The sequence below is a fragment of the Oryctolagus cuniculus genome, chromosome 15 (genome assembly GCF_964237555.1).
Source record: "Oryctolagus cuniculus chromosome 15, mOryCun1.1, whole genome shotgun sequence".
In the NCBI taxonomy this organism is placed as follows: domain Eukaryota; kingdom Metazoa; phylum Chordata; class Mammalia; order Lagomorpha; family Leporidae; genus Oryctolagus; species Oryctolagus cuniculus.
This window is the reverse complement of record NC_091446.1, coordinates 43,451,643-43,469,154: the sequence shown is the minus strand read 5'-3', so window position 1 is coordinate 43,469,154 and position 17,512 is coordinate 43,451,643. Positions and strand designations below refer to the sequence as shown.

Sequence of the window (17,512 nt, the reverse complement as noted above, 5' to 3'; positions counted from 1 at the left end):
GAGAGAGGAGAGAGAGAGAGGAGGGAGGAGAGAGGAGAGAAAGAGAGAGAGGAGTGGGGGCAGGGGGGAGGGGGAGAAGAGAAGAGAGGAGAGAGGAATCAGAGGAGGAAGAGGATTAAGAGGTAGCTGAGGAAGAGGAAGGAGGAGGAGCTGGTTCACTTCCCAAATGGTCATAATAGCCAGGTCTGCACCAAGCTCAAGTTAGCAGCCAGGAACCCCTGGTCTTCCATGGGAGTGCAGTAAACCAAGTACTTGGGCCATCTTCTGCTGACTTCCCAGGTACATCAGCAGAAAACTAGATTGGAGAGGCCAGCATTGTGGCCTAGCAGATAAAACCACTGCCTGTTATACCAGTATCCCCTATGGGTGCTGTTTCAAGTCTTGGCTGCTCCAATACTGCTCTAGCTCCCTGCTAATGCACCTGGCAAGGCAGCAGAACATGGCCCAACTGCTTGGGTCCCTGCACCTACATGGGAGACTTGAATTGAAGTATGTGGCTCCTGGCTTGGGCCTGGCCCAGTGCTGGCTGTTTTGGCCATCTGGGCAGTAAACCAACAGATGGAGAATCTCTCTTTCTCCCTCTTTCTCTGTAACTCTTTAAATAAATTCATCTTAAGCAAACAGACAGACAAAACCTGGATCGGAAGCAGAGCTCCATGGACTCAAACTGGAAGCAGTGGCTTAATCCACTGTGCCATAACATTGCCCCCAGCTCTCAACTTTAAATACAGTTCTTAAACTTGAGTGAAAGTTTTTGCTTTTCCTCCTCTCGGCCACTAAAAATCAGGAAATAAGGGAGAAAGGCTGATGTGGATGATGGAATGTGCTCCATCATCCCTGTTTATGTACTTATTAGCACATCCTGGGTTGATCACTAGGAAAGGAGAGTGGAAAAAAAAAAAAAAAAAAAAAGCAATGAAAGAAAGAACTGGGAGCCAGCATGCACCAGGCATCAGTTTAATTCCAAGCTGCTCCACTTCCGATCCAGGTCCCTACTACTGCCCCTGGGAAAGCTGCAGAAGATAGTCCAAGTGCTTGGGCCCCTGCACCTTCGTGGGAGCCCCGGAGGAGGATCCTGGCTTTGGTCTGGTCCAGCCCCGGCCATTGCAGCCTTCTGGGGAGTGAACTAGCAGAAGGAAGACCTCTCTCTCTGCCTCTACCCTCCCTACCCTCTCTAAATCTGCCTTTCAAAATAAATAAAATAAATCTTTAAAAATAAAAACGAAAGAAAGAAGGAGGAGCAAACACCAACCAGAAGAGAAATTACAGGGCACATTCGCTTATGCATTCTGCTGAGACCAGCACTCAGCAAGTGTTTTCTGTAAAGGAAGAACAAGAATTTTAGGCTTTGCAAGACTTACGGTATCTTTTGCAAATATTCAATTCTGCTGTTACAGTGCAAAGATAAACCTCAAATGATTGAGCATGGCTGTGTTGCAACACAACAGTATTTATAAAAACAAGTCTCAGATTCGGCCTCAGGCTATAGTTTGCAGCCACCTGGCCTTCACAGGAAACCTACTTCATAGTAGCAGCAAAGAAGATGGCATGGCCAACATAAAAAAATCTGGAGATATCATAGTCATTTAGCTGACAAGAACCCTGCGGTATGTGTAAAATTAATTAATTTTTATCTTGGTTTCATCCACGATCCCTGGCTTATGACTCCCCCCGCCAAGACAAGCCACAGAAACCAGAGTTTCTCTTCCCCAAGGCAGGTCATAGAAACTTCCTCCACCTAAAGCTGGCCGGAAAGCAATCCTCTCCCCACCCTAACAGTAGATCAAGTAGATCATTAGACCCTCCTCCTTCCTTAGGGTCCTGCCCCACATCCATGAGGAAGGACTGCTCAAGAATCTCAACAGACAGGCCTTGCATAGTTCCCCGACCTGGTCCATCAGAAGTCATGCCTGAGCAATGAGGTCTCCTTACAACCCCCACAGGAGAGGGCGTGGAGAGCTTCTGGATGGTTCAGTGTGTGGCAGTTCCTGAACTGCGAAGCACCCAGAGACAGCATGAAAGTTCCATGCCCCTTCCCTCCAATCTTGCTTGATAAAATCTCTTCATTTGTATTTGTAATGTCCTACGTAATAAACCAGTAAATGTAATTGTTTTCCTACATTCTGGGACCTGCTCAAGCAAACGAATGGAACCCGAGGAGCTAGCTGTGGGAATCCTGACAGCATCTAAGGTGGGATAGGACAGTTTCGGTGACTGAGCCATTGACCTGTGTGACCTTATACTACCTCCAGACAGACAGTGAACTGAACTGGAAGACACACAGCTCGTGGACACACAGCTTGTTACTGGTTGGCTGGAAGAAATCCTCACACCTTTTGGGGGTCCAGAAGTCTTCTGTTTGTTGCTATGTGAAAGCAGTGGGAAAAGGGTTGGTTTGTTCACTATATCCTCAGAGATGCAATTCCCATGATCACCTTGTCTGGGGTGCTTAGCAGGGCTGAGTGATTAGAACAGCAATGTATTTGTTCAGTGTTATTTTACCCAAAGCTACTAACATTCAAAGAACCATTCTGCAAAATATTTTTAGGCCATGATTCCCAGAACTGTTACACCCTTCCTCACTACTACTGTATATGGATGTATATGGGGAAAATCACTCCAATGTTCCAGAAGCAACGGAAGACAATGTTCTTGAATGGAGACGACTAAATGAATCTTGATTTCTGTCTGACAGCTCCCCTGACTTTCCTTGACTTTCCCTGCCCCGTTTTTCTACATAACTCCTTATTTAGGAGTCAATTTAAATATCTTTTCCTCCAGAAAGCTTCCCACAGACATCCCGGATAAGGTCAAGATACCTGTCATTCATTTCTCTGACAATGAACATCCTTACTATCAGTATCCATATAATAATTCCTTGTTCAGTGTCTCTGCTAGATAGCAAACTTCCAGAAAGTGGCCCTGATAAGTGCCCAGGCACATGGCTGATAAGGAGACATATCACTTGATTATCACTTATCACTTGACTTCAATACATAGGTGATCTTGCTGAGCCACTTTGGGACTTTCTCAGTTGACAGCCTGGAAAGGGTGGTAAGGCCAATGAAAGAGGCTGCGTCTAGATGCCAGTAGGCAAACTGCCCCCAGACCTAAACAAACTAAGGGCAGGCTACCCATTCTTAGGTTTCTTGGAGTAGAAGCTACAAAAGAGTTTCTCTCATGTTCTTTGACTTAAAAAAACAACAACAACAACAAAAAACCAAGCACTCTTTCAGTGAATGATACAATCTGCATTATCCTAAGCCCTAGGATATTCAAAGTTATTTGACTGCACAGATTTAAAATAAGTATCTGTGCAATTTGCTTTTGCTCAAGATACTTTCTTTCCCACTTTAATCAAAGTACATCTCCAAATCATGCAGTGCTTAAATAAGTATTTACACCATAAGTGCACAAACATTTGCACAAATATAGAACTGTTTGGGGGCCAGCACTGTGGTACAGCAGGTGAAGCCACCACCTGCAGTGCCGGCATCCCATATGAGTGCCGGTTCAAATCCCAGCTGCTCTACTTCCAATCCAGCCCTCTGCTATGGCCTGGGAGAGAAGTAGAAGATGGCCCAAGTCCTTGGGCCCCTGCACCTGTGTAGGAGACTCAAAAGAAGCTCCTGGCTCCTGCCTTCAGATTAGTGCAGCTCCAGCCATTGTGGCCATTTGGGGAATGAACCAGTGGATGGTTCCCTCCCTCCCACATTCCCTCCCTCCCTCCCTCCCTCCCTCTGTAGCTCGGCCTTTCAAATAAATAAGTAAATCTAAAAAAAAAATACTGCTTGAACTAAGTAAGGGAAGAAAAGGCAGTTTATAACATAAATACTCTGTGACTCACTTTTATAAATTAAAACAAAAATGATTTAAAGGATTTATATTCCCACAAAGTGACTGTATCTGTAGAGGGAGCAGGTTTACCATAATTTAACTTTCTTGTTAAACTTTGAAGTTATACTACCAACACATTTTTGTAAAGAGCTTCTAACAGTTATTTCAAATAAAAAACTCTGATCAGACAACAACTCAAAGATGTTTTAAAAAAACATGACATACAGGGAATACATGAAACAGGGCAATGCTGTTGTTGTTTAACTGAGCTTTGCTTGATTGCCTTAGATGCTCATCCACTGAAACTGGTACCTTAATAATGATGCACCTTACCACGGCAAGCAACAACAGACAAAATCAAGAAAGGACCAATGCTACCAGTGCTCATTTCATTTCAAACTGCACTCTTACTTTTCCAGGTGCATGACGTCTTTTAAGTTGGCCTAATTTCTCTGCTTCTGGACTCTGAGAACTGTGTCAACAAATCTGGCTGATTTTAGTGAATAAAATGTATTAGGGGCTGATAAGAAACTTCAAAAGTTAGCTCTTCTCTCTTTTTTTATTTGAAAAGCAGAGAGAGAGAGAGAGAAAGAGAGACTGGTTGAGCAAAGAGAATGATTCTGTCTACCTACCTACACCTATCAATAAATACCACTTTTGCTTCAAATCAGACACAGTGCTCATGATGTATTATAACTCACTGTGCTAGGAGCTGGAAGGCTTCCTAATACCAACAATAATTTCTTTCTAGAGTCACCTGGGGTAATGGAGAACACACAGATTGGACTGTGACAGATCTGGGTCTGAAGCAGAGGTTCAGCATTTATGAACTGGACAGGGCTGAGCAGAGGTTTTCGGCAGCATAGGAAAGGATCAGGGCCTCGCTGTGTCTCTTATCCCCTTTCAGAGGGTGCTGCTGTCCCAGATACAGCAGGGTCCCCACCTCCTCTCCTTATGTCCTTATCTGGATGTTTTCCTTCACACAAATGCCTTTCCTGGTCTCCCTATTTGATACTAGAGTGCTTACACTTGCACACCTGCACACATGCACAAGCACACACACACACTTACACTAGCACTATCCATTCATTTCTCTGCTCTACTTTTTGCTACAATCCCAATCACCATCATTTAGCACACACAGACGTTACTTACTCATCTCATTTATCACCTTCTACTAGACTGTAAGCTCCACAGTGAAAGGTTTGGTTGCTCCTTTTTCCTCTAGCCAATTCTGTTCACGAAAGTGTCTGAAAGAGGATCTATATATCAAAGTGTCAACAAAAATTTGTTGAACCAAATAAAAGTCCGTGAAAACTTTCAAGGTTTTCCACAGACATCATGCAAAAAAGACAGTTAAGAAAGAAGAGACAACTGGTTGGTAGCAGACATTATCTTTAAATAAGAGAGTGTATCAAACTGGTAAGAATTTATTTAAAGAGAGTACAATGTCAGAAATGATACAAGACAACCAATTACAGCAGAAAAAAAAAAGGAAAGAAGAAATATAGAAATTCATGGACTGAGATTCTTCTGGATTATTCTACACAGCAAAACTAAAAGATTTACACCCTCCATTAGCAGAAACAAAGTTTAGGGGATTTGAAAACAGATTATGAATTACAAGTAGATGCAGTTGATGTGAGAAAAAGAGAAACAGAGCACCCACCCACAGTCAGGCCCAATAGCAGAAACAGAAAACTAAGTATTAATTTACTTTCGATGCATTCATTTTGACAGCAGCAAAAAGCAACAGAATGTGAGATGTCAGAACAATAATCATGCCTTCAAGTGTTTTTCTTCACAACTGCTTTTCCTTGTGGGAGTTTGTAAGTGAATGCATTAATTAATATTTTTCAACCAAACGTCTTAGAAGAAAAGGATTCCACAAATGAGTTAACTAATCTTTGTTTTTATTTTAGTTTATTTCCCAAATTAATGAGTATAAATAAATATGTAAAGTCAACACAAAAACATTTTAGTGTGATATAAAATAATTATCAAGAGTGCCCCAAGATCTAAAATTCCCTGTAATAAAAAAAAAAAGGAAAAAAGACTTATCCACTTTAAGAAAACTTTCTTGGGACAGGCATGTAGCCTAGTGGTTGGGATGCCCGTGTCCCATATTGGAATACCTGGGTTCAGTGCCTCGCCCTGACTCCTGACTCCAGCTTCTTGCTGATGTAAACCCTGGGAGGTAGCAGCAATGGCTCAAGTGGTTGAGATCCTGCCAGTCACACGGGTGGCCTCCATCTTGCCAGGATCAGCCCTGCCCATTGTAGGCACTTGGGGGATGAACCAGTGGATGGAAGCTTTCTCTCCCTCTGTTAATCTGCTTCTCTGCCTCTCAAATAAATTAAAAAAAATTCAAAAGAAAACTTAAAAATTAAAAATAAATTTTCCTTGTCAATTTATTCAATTCATTAAAATATAATTTATAGGGGATGGTGTTGTGGTACAACAGATTAAGCCATTTACCTGTGATGCCATCATCCCAAATGAGCACTGATTTTAGTCCTGGCTGCTCCACTTCCGATTCAGCTGTTAACGTACCTGGGAAAGCAGTGGAGGATGGACCAATTGCTTGGGCCCCTGTATCCACATGGGAGACCTGGATGGAGTTCCAGCACCTGACTTTGGTCTGGTCCAGCCCTATGTGTTGCAGCCATTTGGGGAGTGAACCAGCAGAGGGAGGATCTCTGTCTCTCTTTTTCTCTGTGTAACTTTTCCCTACCAATAAATAAATCACTTTAATACACACACACACACATATAATTCATACTATTTTCAGAAATGCCCTCGTTACATGAAAAATTCAAACAACAGGGCAGGTGTTGTAGTGCAATGGGTTAATCTACTGCTTGGGATGGCCACATCCCATATCCACATGCCAGGTTCAAGACTGGGCTACGATACTTCCAATCCAGCTTCCTAGTAGGGAGGAAGCAAATGAACAGAAATGGGTCAAGTTCAAGTGAGACTTTGATAATTTTAAGATGCAATATATTCCCTGGGAGATGAAAATCAAGGACATTATTTTCATACAATTGCCTTTTTTTTTTAAATAGCATTTTTTTTATTTGACAGGCAGAGTTAGACAGTGAGAGAGAGAGAGAGAAAGGTCTTCCTTTTCCATTGGTTCACCCCCCAAATGGCTGCTGTGGCTGGCGCGCTGTGCCGATCCAAAGCCAGGAGCCAGGTGCTTCCTCTTGGTCTCCCATGTGGGTGCAGGGCCCAAGCACCTGGGCCATCCTCCACTGCCTTCCCAGGCCACAGCAGAGAGCTGGACTGGAAGAGGACCAACTGGGACAGAATCTGGTGCCCCAACCAGGACTAGAACCCAGGGTGCCGGTACCACAGGTGGAGGATTAGCCAAGTGAGCCGTGGTGCCGGCCAGAAATGATGTTCTAATGTAGTTATGTAGACTGACAGGTAGGCAAGTGTAACATGGGATTCTGAAAACAAAAAAGATTAATGGTCACAACAGAGCATGTGATTCGTTTGGGTGAGTGAGTGGCACACAGACATACTGCACACTGTCACCAGATATCAATACATCATATCACGTATACTTTTACTCAGTGCTCAGAGTATAGTCAGTTGAATTTTCAAATCACAAAACTAATTCTGCAGATGTGTGAATTGTACACTTAAATCATAACATTAAAAATATCTTCTCAGGGGGCCAGCATTGTGGCAAAGCCGGTCAAGTTGCTGCCTGCAATGCCATATCCCATGTGTGCTGACTTGTTTCCTGGCTGCTCCACTTCCGATCTACCTCCCTGATAATGGCCTGGGATAAACAGTGGAAAATGGCCCAAGTCATTTGCCTCAGCCTTCCTCATGGAAGACCTGGATGAAGCTCCTGGTTCTGGCTTTGGCCTGGCCCAACCCTGGCCACTGTAGCTATCTGGGGATTAAACCAATGGATGAAAGATCTCTCTCTGTGTCTCACTCTCTCTATATATAACTCTTTCAAATAAATAAATAAATATTTTAAAAAACCCTTCTTGATATCAATTTTTCTTTAAATCATGGGCATATTCTGCTAATTCCAAATATTTTCACTTACAAATACTGTCCCACTAATTCAGAATCAATTGAAATATCCCTAAACATAAGGACAAAAGGAATCAGAGCCTCTCTCAGGACATTGCTATATGGACCTACAGCGGATAGTGGATAGCATGCAACAAACAATATCCCTCATAGTTGGGCCATTAACTCAGAAATCCATTCCTATTTAGAAGGGTAAAACTACACAGTAAATCATTAGACAATGAATCAATAATTCAACAACAACAAAAAAATCTCATTTCAATAAAGAAAATCTCCAAAACACTGAGGTCTCAACCAACTCAGAAAGTGTATTACAAGGGATTATTCTGCACTTCATTCTTAACCTAAACCAATGGCATGTAGCAGATATTCAAAGTGAAAGAGGAGGCAGGGCCATACTTAAGTTTTTAATAACTTTTTAAACTCTGCTCAAAGGTATTTCCACCTTGTCTATCTGAAGCACTACTAAAAATGGAGCAACAAAAATAGGTCTTCCATTTTTGCAGAATGACACACTAGATACTTTAAACTATTCTCCTTACAACAATAATCAAAGAAGAGTAAAACAACACATTTTTAAATACACCAATGAGGTGACAATAAAGCAAAGGATAAACAGACCAAAACGAAGTAGAAACATCAAGGCAAGACTCTGGTTACCTTAAACTTCCATTACAATGATAACATAGAATAAGAGGAGAGGAAAAAAAAACTAGGACTGCTCAAGTTGGTAACTTAATAGACCCTAACACAGTCCTGCAACCTCACAAAACTAAACCCTCAGTATAAGGGTAACTAGAAATAAACCTGCTGAACCAAAACAGAAATCAATTTTTTTTTTGACAGGCAGTTAGACAGTGAGAGAGAGAGACAGAGAGAAAGGTCTTCCTTTTCCATTGGTTCACCCCACAAATGGCCGCTACGGCCGGAGTGCTGCGCCAGTCTGGAGCCAGGAGTCAGGTGCTTCCTCCTGGTCTCCCATGCGGGTGCAGGGCCCAAGCACTTGGGCCATCCTCCACTGCACTCCCGGGCCACAGCAGAGAGCTGGACTGGAAGAGGAGCAATTGGGACAGAATCTGGCACCCCAACTGGGACTAGAACTCGGGGTGCCGGTACCGCAGGCGGAGGATTAGCCTATTGAGCTGCGGCGCTGGCCAGAAATCAATTTTTAACCCTAGCTTCTTTGGTGAGTTGGGGCAAGGGTGGTGGAAATTTTTTCTTGAGAATTCATAACAACCAGTATCCATGCAGTTTTGTAGTCATGCTGTATGCTTCAAAAAACCTCAAGCACGTCATTTAATTTTAAGACTGTCCAGATTGATAGCGCACCTGGCAGAAGCCAACATAAATATGCTTTGGAAAAATCCACCTTCATTCTAGGACTCAAAGAACTTGCATTGATAAAACTTCCAAGGAATATAAGTTCCTGGTCAATGCTCGAAAGCATAAGGAAACATGACACCATGAGTGAGAACCAGCAGAAACAGAAGAGATTTCAAGTACTAAAATTGGAGGTGGGCATTGTGACACACAAGTTAAGATGTCTGTGGGATGCCTGGATCCCATATCAGAATGTGTATGATCAAGTCCCTGCTTTCCTTCTGATTCAGCTTCCTTCTTGCATGTACTCTGGCAAGCAGCAGATGACGGCTCAAGTGCTTGGGTCACGGCCATCTAGATAGGACTCCTGGATAGAGTCTGAGCTCCTGACTTCCATATAGTTCAGTCTCAGCTGTCGGAGGCATTTGGGAAGTAAACTAGCATGGAAGATCTCGATCTTAATCTTGAACTTGAGCTTGATCTCTCTCCCTCCCTGTGTCCCTCCCTGTCTCTCTCCTTCTTTCAAATAAATAAATAAATGAATTTTAAAGACTTTTTAAAAATCCTAGAACCATCACTAAAATATATTTAACCTATTTCAATAAGTAAGAGAGAGATATCTATTTAAACTGGACACTGAATATCAAAGAGGATTTACAAAGGGAATTTTAATGCAATAAATGGAAGAATTTTCCAGATACCTTGATCAAAGGCATTAAAATGAAGGAGAATAGAAAATCTGGATGTAGTTGAAAGTCTACACTAGGTAACAAAGCAGGGGTAAGCCTGGAGAAGCAGGTTAGGGCCAGATCAGAAGAATCTCAAACGCTAGGCTAAAGAGTCAGGTCTCTATCCTGAAACAAATAGGCAGTTATCCCTAAAGCCTTTAAAGAAGGGAACAGAATTAAGAATGTAGCATCAGGGGGGCAGTGCTGTGCATAGTGGGAAAAGTCGCGACCTGCAGTGCAAGCATCCCATATGGATGATGGTTCCAGTTCTGGCTATTCCACTTCCAATTTAGTTCTCTGCTATGGCCTGGGAAAGCAGTGGGAGATGACAAAAGTCTTTGGGCCCCTGCACCCATGTGGGAGATCTGCAAGAAGTTCCTGGATTCAGATTGGCCTAGCTTCACTGTTGTGGCCATTTGGGGAGTGAATCAGCAGATTGAAGACACCTCCCTTCCCTCCCCTCATCCTTCCTTCCCTCCCTCCCTCCCTCTCCCTCCCTCCCTCCCTCTCTCTCTCTCTCTGCCTCTGCCTCTCTGTAAATATGCCTTTCAAATAAATAAATAAATCTGAAATCTAAAAGAATGTCAAATCAGAAAATCAAACCCATCAGCTAGACCAGGAGCAGACATCAAGGCAGAGGCTATCATTCTAATATTAGACCAGCCTGAGTTAATAAGTGCTTCACTAGGGTGGAAACAGAGCAGTGAAAAGGACCAAGAAGAAAGAAACAGGCAAAGCAAAGATACTCTAAAAGGGGGAAAAATCAGTAAGATTTAGTGACCTACTTAACATTGGCAACAGTGAGTCTAAAATGCTTGAACCAATCCCAACCTTTATGAGCAGTACATTTTATCTTATCCTTAACAGATATGAAATTCCTTTTTATATGTTATAGCCAGCAATTAATTATTACATTAAAATTATATCTCAACAAACTGTTTAAGAAATTATGTAATTGCAGTTTTCACCACTAAATGGTTACTCTTGAGAAATATCTGAATTCCTTAATACTAAAAAAACATAGCTTTGATAGAGGAAATCTCACCCCTTCTCAAGGTTATTTAATGACAGAGTTGGCCAAAGTAAAAAATTTATTCTGTGGGGCCAGTGCTGTGGCATAGCAGGTAAAGCCACCACCAGCAACATATATGGGCACCAGTCCAAGTTCTGGCTATTCCACTTACTGTCCTGCACCTTGCTAATACACCTGGGAAAGCAGTAGAGGATGGTCCAAGTACTTAGGCCCCTGCACCAATATAGGAGAACTGGTTCCTGGCTTTGGCCTGGCCCAGTCCTGGCCATTGGCAGCCACTTGGGAGAGTGAACCAGCAGATGGAAGATGTCTCTCCTTTTCTGTAACTCTTTCAGACAAATACATAAATCAATTAAAAAAATGCCATGTAAGAAAAAAACAGCCAGGGCCAGCACTGTGACGCAGCAGATTAAGCCACTACTTGCAAAGCCAGCATCGCATATCACAGTGCCAGTTCGAGAAGCAGCTGCTATGTTTCCAATTTGGCTCCTTCCTACTGTGCCTGGGAAGGCAGCAAATGGCAGCTCAAGTACTTGGGCCTCTGCCTCCCACGTGGGAGACCAGGCTGGAGTTCCTGGCTCCTGTCTTTGATCTGGCTGTTGTGGCTATTTGGGGAGTAACCCAGCAGGTGGAAGGTCTCTGACTTGCCCTCTGTCAGGCTGCCTTTCAAATAAATAAATCTTTCAAAGCAAAAAACTAAAAAAGAAAAAAAAACTAAAAAATAGCCAGTAAGCACACAGATTGCATATTTTAGACCCAATCTATAGTGAGGTTCTTAGCCCAAAACACTGCTGCTCTAATTCGATTTGCCTTGCGCCATCATATCTGAAATGTTATTTATCTACTGCTTTATTACTGTCTCCCTGAACTGCCATTCCCTAACCCATGGGACTGTAAGTTCTACAAGAGAAGACAGTATGTCTGCCTTGTTTGTTATTGTATTCTAGTACCGAGAATAGTGGCCAGCACAGAGAAGCTGTTAAGTAAATGAATGACGGAGTGAATGAGTATGCCCAGGCCTGCAGCATTGCACAGTCCCTGGAGTGCCATTTGTTCCCATCTTGTTGATTGTGAATGTCACCCCAATGGTTGTTCAGTGCCCAAACTGTGGCAGGAGACAGGCCAGGAGCTGTGGCAGCCAGCCAGAGAACAGCTCAGGCCCATCTGATTCTAATGGGTCCTATTACATTTGCAAAGTGAGAATAATTTACCCCTCTTCTGAAGGGGAAAACAAAAATTTTCTCTCCAGTTTTCACCTCAGGTCTGAATGCATTTGTTGAATAACTGATGATGTACTCACATCAAGGTCTTCATATATGGATATCGCCGCGTCAACTGTTCTGTCTATAAACACCGGATACTTTGAACAGTTGATTAAGGAGTCTGAGCATCAAATGTAAATTAGTTACTGCGAGTTCTCTAGACAATTCCTCAGTCTTTGCTGGTTAAAAATATCTTTAGAGAAACTCCTTTGGAGTTAACCGAGCTGTGGTACAAACGCTGCTCAAGTTCCTGATTCGGGAGGGGTCCATTCTGTGATTCACTATTACTAACCTCCAGAGTAAGAGAGCCCACCAAGGAGCCGGCACTGTGGTACAGCGGGTAAAGCTGCCGCCTGCAGTGCCAGCATCCCATGAGTGCCGGTTCGAGACCAGGCTGCTCCACTTCCGGTCCAGCTCTCTGCTATGGCCTGGGAAAGCAGTCCTTGGGCCCCTGCACCCAGGTGGGAGACCAGCAAGAAGCTCCTGGCTCCTGACTTTGGATCAGCACAGCTCCGGCCGTTGCAGCCATCTGGGGAGTGAATCAGCGGATGGAAGACCTCTCTTTCTCTCTCTGCCTCTTCTTCTCTCTCTGTATAACTGTGACTTTCAAGTAAAATAAATAAATCTTTTAAAAAAAGAGCCCACCTAAAATGTTTTCAAAGGGTTCGGAAGTGACTCCTGAAGAGTTCACAGTTCTCAGGCTGGATTTCAGGTCCCCCACAACACTCTCTGATGGAGATAACCTTGTCCTGTGGTAACCCAATCATCTAGAATACAGAGTCCAGTCTTCTAAGCCTTTGAGAGTTTCAACTTTGTACAGCTCACCAGCCTCAACACCAAAACATTACTTTCTACCACCAGAACTTGTGGCACTGACACTGCATCTCTCCCAACCACAGGATTTCCAAGTTACCTCCATGGAAATCACCTCCCTCAAAGCAGGTCAGTCTGTGCGAAAGCCAACTGGAGAGCCTAAGATAAGCACCAAACCCACGGAGGCCCATGTCACCACCAGAGAATTACAGGTGTAATGGGAACTTGGAAGTAAGACTCTGTACCTCGATGCTGTCACCCTCCCAGAGGAGCTACATGCCACAGTGATTAACACAGTCTCTGCTTTCTTAGGTAGCAGATTACTTTCTTTCAAAAAAAAAATCTGCAGAAGTTCAAGCAGAGCTATTGGTTGAGGGACAACAAGGAGTTCAAAAGTCTTGTCCTCCTCCCTCAGCCCTTTGCCCCTGACTACCTCACCCCTTCCCCATGGCAATTTGGAATCACAAAGACTTTAAAGAAAAGCAACGGTGTGGTGAGGACCAGGAAGAAGATTTAACGTACTGACCTGTCTATAAGAGAGAATAGGTGGCATGCGTCACAGTTCTAGCATCCAATGAGCCTTTTCTAAGGTTGATAATTCCAACCCCTAGGGTACAGAACTCTTCAGTCCAGAAGAAACCAAATCTGCACTGTGTTGTGAATGTCCCTCAAAAATTCAGGAAAAAAAAAAAAAAGGTGGGGCTGGCACTGTGGTTCACTTGGTTAATCCTCTGCCTGGGGTGCCGGCATCCCATATGGGCGCCAGTTCTAGTCCCGGTTGCTCCTCTTCCAGCCCAGCTCTCTGCTGTGGCCCGGGAAGGCAGTGGAGGATGGCCCAAGTGCTTGGGCCCCTGAACCCACATGAGAGACCAGGAAGAAGCACCTGTCTCCTGGCTTCGGATCAGCGCAGCGCCGGCCATAGCAGCCACTTGGGGAGTGAACCAGTGAAAGGAAGACCTTTCTCTCTGTCTCTCTCTCTCACTGTCTAACTCTCTGTCAAATATATAAAAAAAGGCAAAAGTAGCATCACTCATGAGGTGTGGGGATTTCCCAGGTGAGTGGAGTGGAGCTGCCTGGCTCAGGGTTTCGGCCACGTGAAATACTGAGCCAAAAAAGAAGGTAGGAGAAGGTTTCATTAACCATGATAGTCAGTAGAAGGGCTAAACCACCTGCAAGTCAGGGTTTGAAAGTTTCATTTAACTGAAAAGGCGGAAGCTACTTGTCACAGATGGGCCAAAGAAAGAAAAAGGGAAGTTGCAAACGTCTTTCAGTCAAAGGAAAATTTCAGTGCTTCATTCATGCACAATATTCATACTGGGAAACTGACAAGTCAGGTTCTTTGCATGGTGTGACAGAGGATGTGATGAAAACTCAACAATTATTTTATAAAATGTGTTTAAACAGGTGGCAATGATGAAGCTCTTGCTTGTTTTAATACCTATGTCTGACCACGGTGGCCTACGCTGGAGAAGTTCTCACTGAGACCAGGGAGGATAAGGTCTGTCTCATTTTATGGGATAGCACTACAGATACTGTTACCCATAAGGAAGAGCCACTGAAAGTTTGTAACAACAGAATATTTAGGCTCATGGGGGAAAATTCTGCAGTTGTGCTAATAAGCAAAATCGTATCTGGAACCCTATGATTGTATATTTTTTAAAAAGCATACATATTCAGAGATAAATAGTGGAAGCATCTGCTTCAAAACATCATTAGTGGCTGTCTCGGGTGTTTTCCATTTTATTGTTTAACCTTTTCAATATTTGCCAAGTGTTCTGTACGGAACCAGGGGGAAAATATATTTAAAAACAGAAAGAAATTTCAGTTATTGAAAAGATATAGTAGCCTAATGCTGTTAAATTCTGAGGTTCATCTAGAAAAGCCAGAGCTGTCCTTCACCGTGTGATTGTGTGGCTTTGGAAGAAGCAGCTGTTCAAGCACCTGCCACAGTGAACAGAGCTGAACTGCTGCAGCAGTGTGGTGAACACAGAGTGGGGAATGAGGCACAGACTGAGGCCCACACCTCCCACATCACACAGGGGCTCAGCCCCTCAGGTAACAGAGCCGTCACTGTCCTGAAGCCCCGTCACCAAGCAGCACCACACGGAAGTCTTCCCTTCTATGTGGATGGGGCTTACTTCACTGTTTTAGAACTACTGTTGTATGACTGCAAACTTAAACAAAACAAAAATTCTTAGACATGTTAAGAGATCTCAATGCCACTGCTGGGGCAGGTGTCATGGAGCTGCAATTTGAGCTAATGCTTGGGATGCCTGCACACCATACTGGAGTACCTGGGTTCAAGTCCCACCTGTGCTGCTGATCCAGCTTCCTGCTAATGTGCATCCTGGGGTCAGCAGGTGATGGTTCAAGCCACTGGCTCCCTGCCACCAACATGGGAGACCCAGATGGAGTTCCCGACTCCTGGCTTTGGTCTTGCCCAGCCCTGGCTGTTGTGGGTCTTTGAGAAATGAACCAGTGGATGGAGAATTAATATCTGTCTGTCTCTGTCTTTCAAATAAAGAACATAAATACATTTCAAAATATATATCACTGCTTTGTGTAATCAGTGAGGCAGTGTAACTGTCAGAAGCATAGTCCATGAAATCAAACAGACCCAGGTTCAGATTCTGGCTCCATCACTTCCTACCCACATGAGCTTGGGCAAGTTTCATGATTTTGTAAGCCTCAGGCTGCTCTCTCTCAGTAAGACTCACCACATCTGACTCCAAAGATTTTATTGAAGCTTTAAAGTATTTATCAATATATGCAGCATCTGCTAATTTAATAAAAACACTCTAGAAATCTAAACACATATAATTTTTAAAACAAGTAACCCTTATTGAAAAAAATGGACACCATATATTCATAAACTTACAAACTTAAAATCCATTCTTCATGGCATCTTCCCAGCTACACTCACTGAAAGGAGTCACAGAACTCTCACTGAGCATGTGAATAGATCTTCTCTGTTTTAAAGGTTTCAGGCCCTAAACCACCCTGTGAAGTTCTTGAGAGGATTTCTGGCACCATTTTATCCTTTCTCTTCACTAATTCCATACTGACAGGAACCAAGCAATCATACAGATGATGTCACAGACACGCTCAACTACATTAAGAATAGAGAAGTCCCGTCTGCCTCCCATACAGGCCTCAGAAAGGTCAGAGGAGTAAAAGTATCAGAGCCCTGGTTACAAAGAGGCGTATTTTAATGATGTCACATACTAATAATATACTCTCACTAAGATCTTGAGAACAATGTTGAAAATATTTAATAGGCTACTAATTAAATATTGCAAATATAATTATAAGCCAAATCAGATGCCATAAAATGAATAAAAACTAGCAAATAATAGTGAAAAAAAGTCGAGATTTTTTTTTTATTTGAAAGTCAGAGTTACAGAGTAAGAGAGGCAAAAGTAAAGAGAGAAAGAGTGTGCGCGTGTGTGCACATGCAAGAGAGATCTTCCATCTGCTGGTTCACTCACCAAATGGCCATGAATGGCCAGGGCTGGTCCAGGCTGAAGCCAGGAGCTTTTTCCAGGTCTCCCATATGGATGAAGGGGCCAAAGAACTTGAGCCATTCTCTGCTACTTTTCCAGGCACATTAGCAGGGAGCTGGATTGGAAGTGGAGCAGCTGGGACTTGAACCAGCACCTATTTGGGATACTGGCACCCATAGTGCCAGCCCCCAAGCAGGAGATTAAAACTCAAGAATTAAAACTCAAGACAGTGGGGCCAGCATTGTGGTGAAGTAGATGAAGCCACAGCCTGAAGTGCAGGGATCCCATTTGGGTGCCAGTTCCTGTCCTGGCTGCTCTACTTCTCATCTAGCTCCCTGCTAATCTGCCTGGGAACAACAGCAGAAGATGGCCCAAGTGATTGGGCATCTGCCACCCACATCAGAGACCCGGAAGAAGCTCTCGGATTCAGCTTGGCCCAGCACTGGCTGTTGTGGTCATTTGAGGGGAGTGAATCAGCGGAGGGAAAAATCTTTGTCTCTTTGTCTCTCTCTGTAATTCTGCCTTTCAAATACATAAATAAATAAATCTTTTTATAAAAGAATTAGGATATTTTAAAAATTGCACTTCACAGAGCCAGTGCTGTGGTGCAGTGGGTTAACGCCCTGGCCTGAAGCACTGGCATCCCATATGGGTGCCAGTTCGAGTCCCGGCTGCTTCACTTCTATCCAGCTCTCTGTTATGGCTTGGGATAGCAGTAGAAGATAGCCCAAGTCCTTGGGCCCCTGCACCCACGTGGGAGACCCAGAAGAAGCTCCTGGCTCCTGGCTTTGGATCGGTGCAGCTCCGGCTGTTGCGGCCATCTGGGAAGTGAACCAGTGGATGTAAGACCTCTCTCTCTTTCTCTCTGCCTCTCCTCTCTCTGTGTAACTCTGACTTTCAAATAAATAAAAATAAATCTTAAAAAAATGGCACTTCACAAAGGGAGAGACAGCATCA

At 43.6% G+C, this 17,512-nt stretch overlaps 1 protein-coding gene across 11 annotated transcripts in view; it reads right to left on the bottom strand.

The window, feature by feature from the left end:
* SGMS1 (sphingomyelin synthase 1) overlaps positions 1–17,512 on the bottom strand; it is a 337,794-nt gene that overhangs the window by 142,666 nt on the left and 177,616 nt on the right. The gene's annotated exons all lie outside the window — the stretch shown is intronic.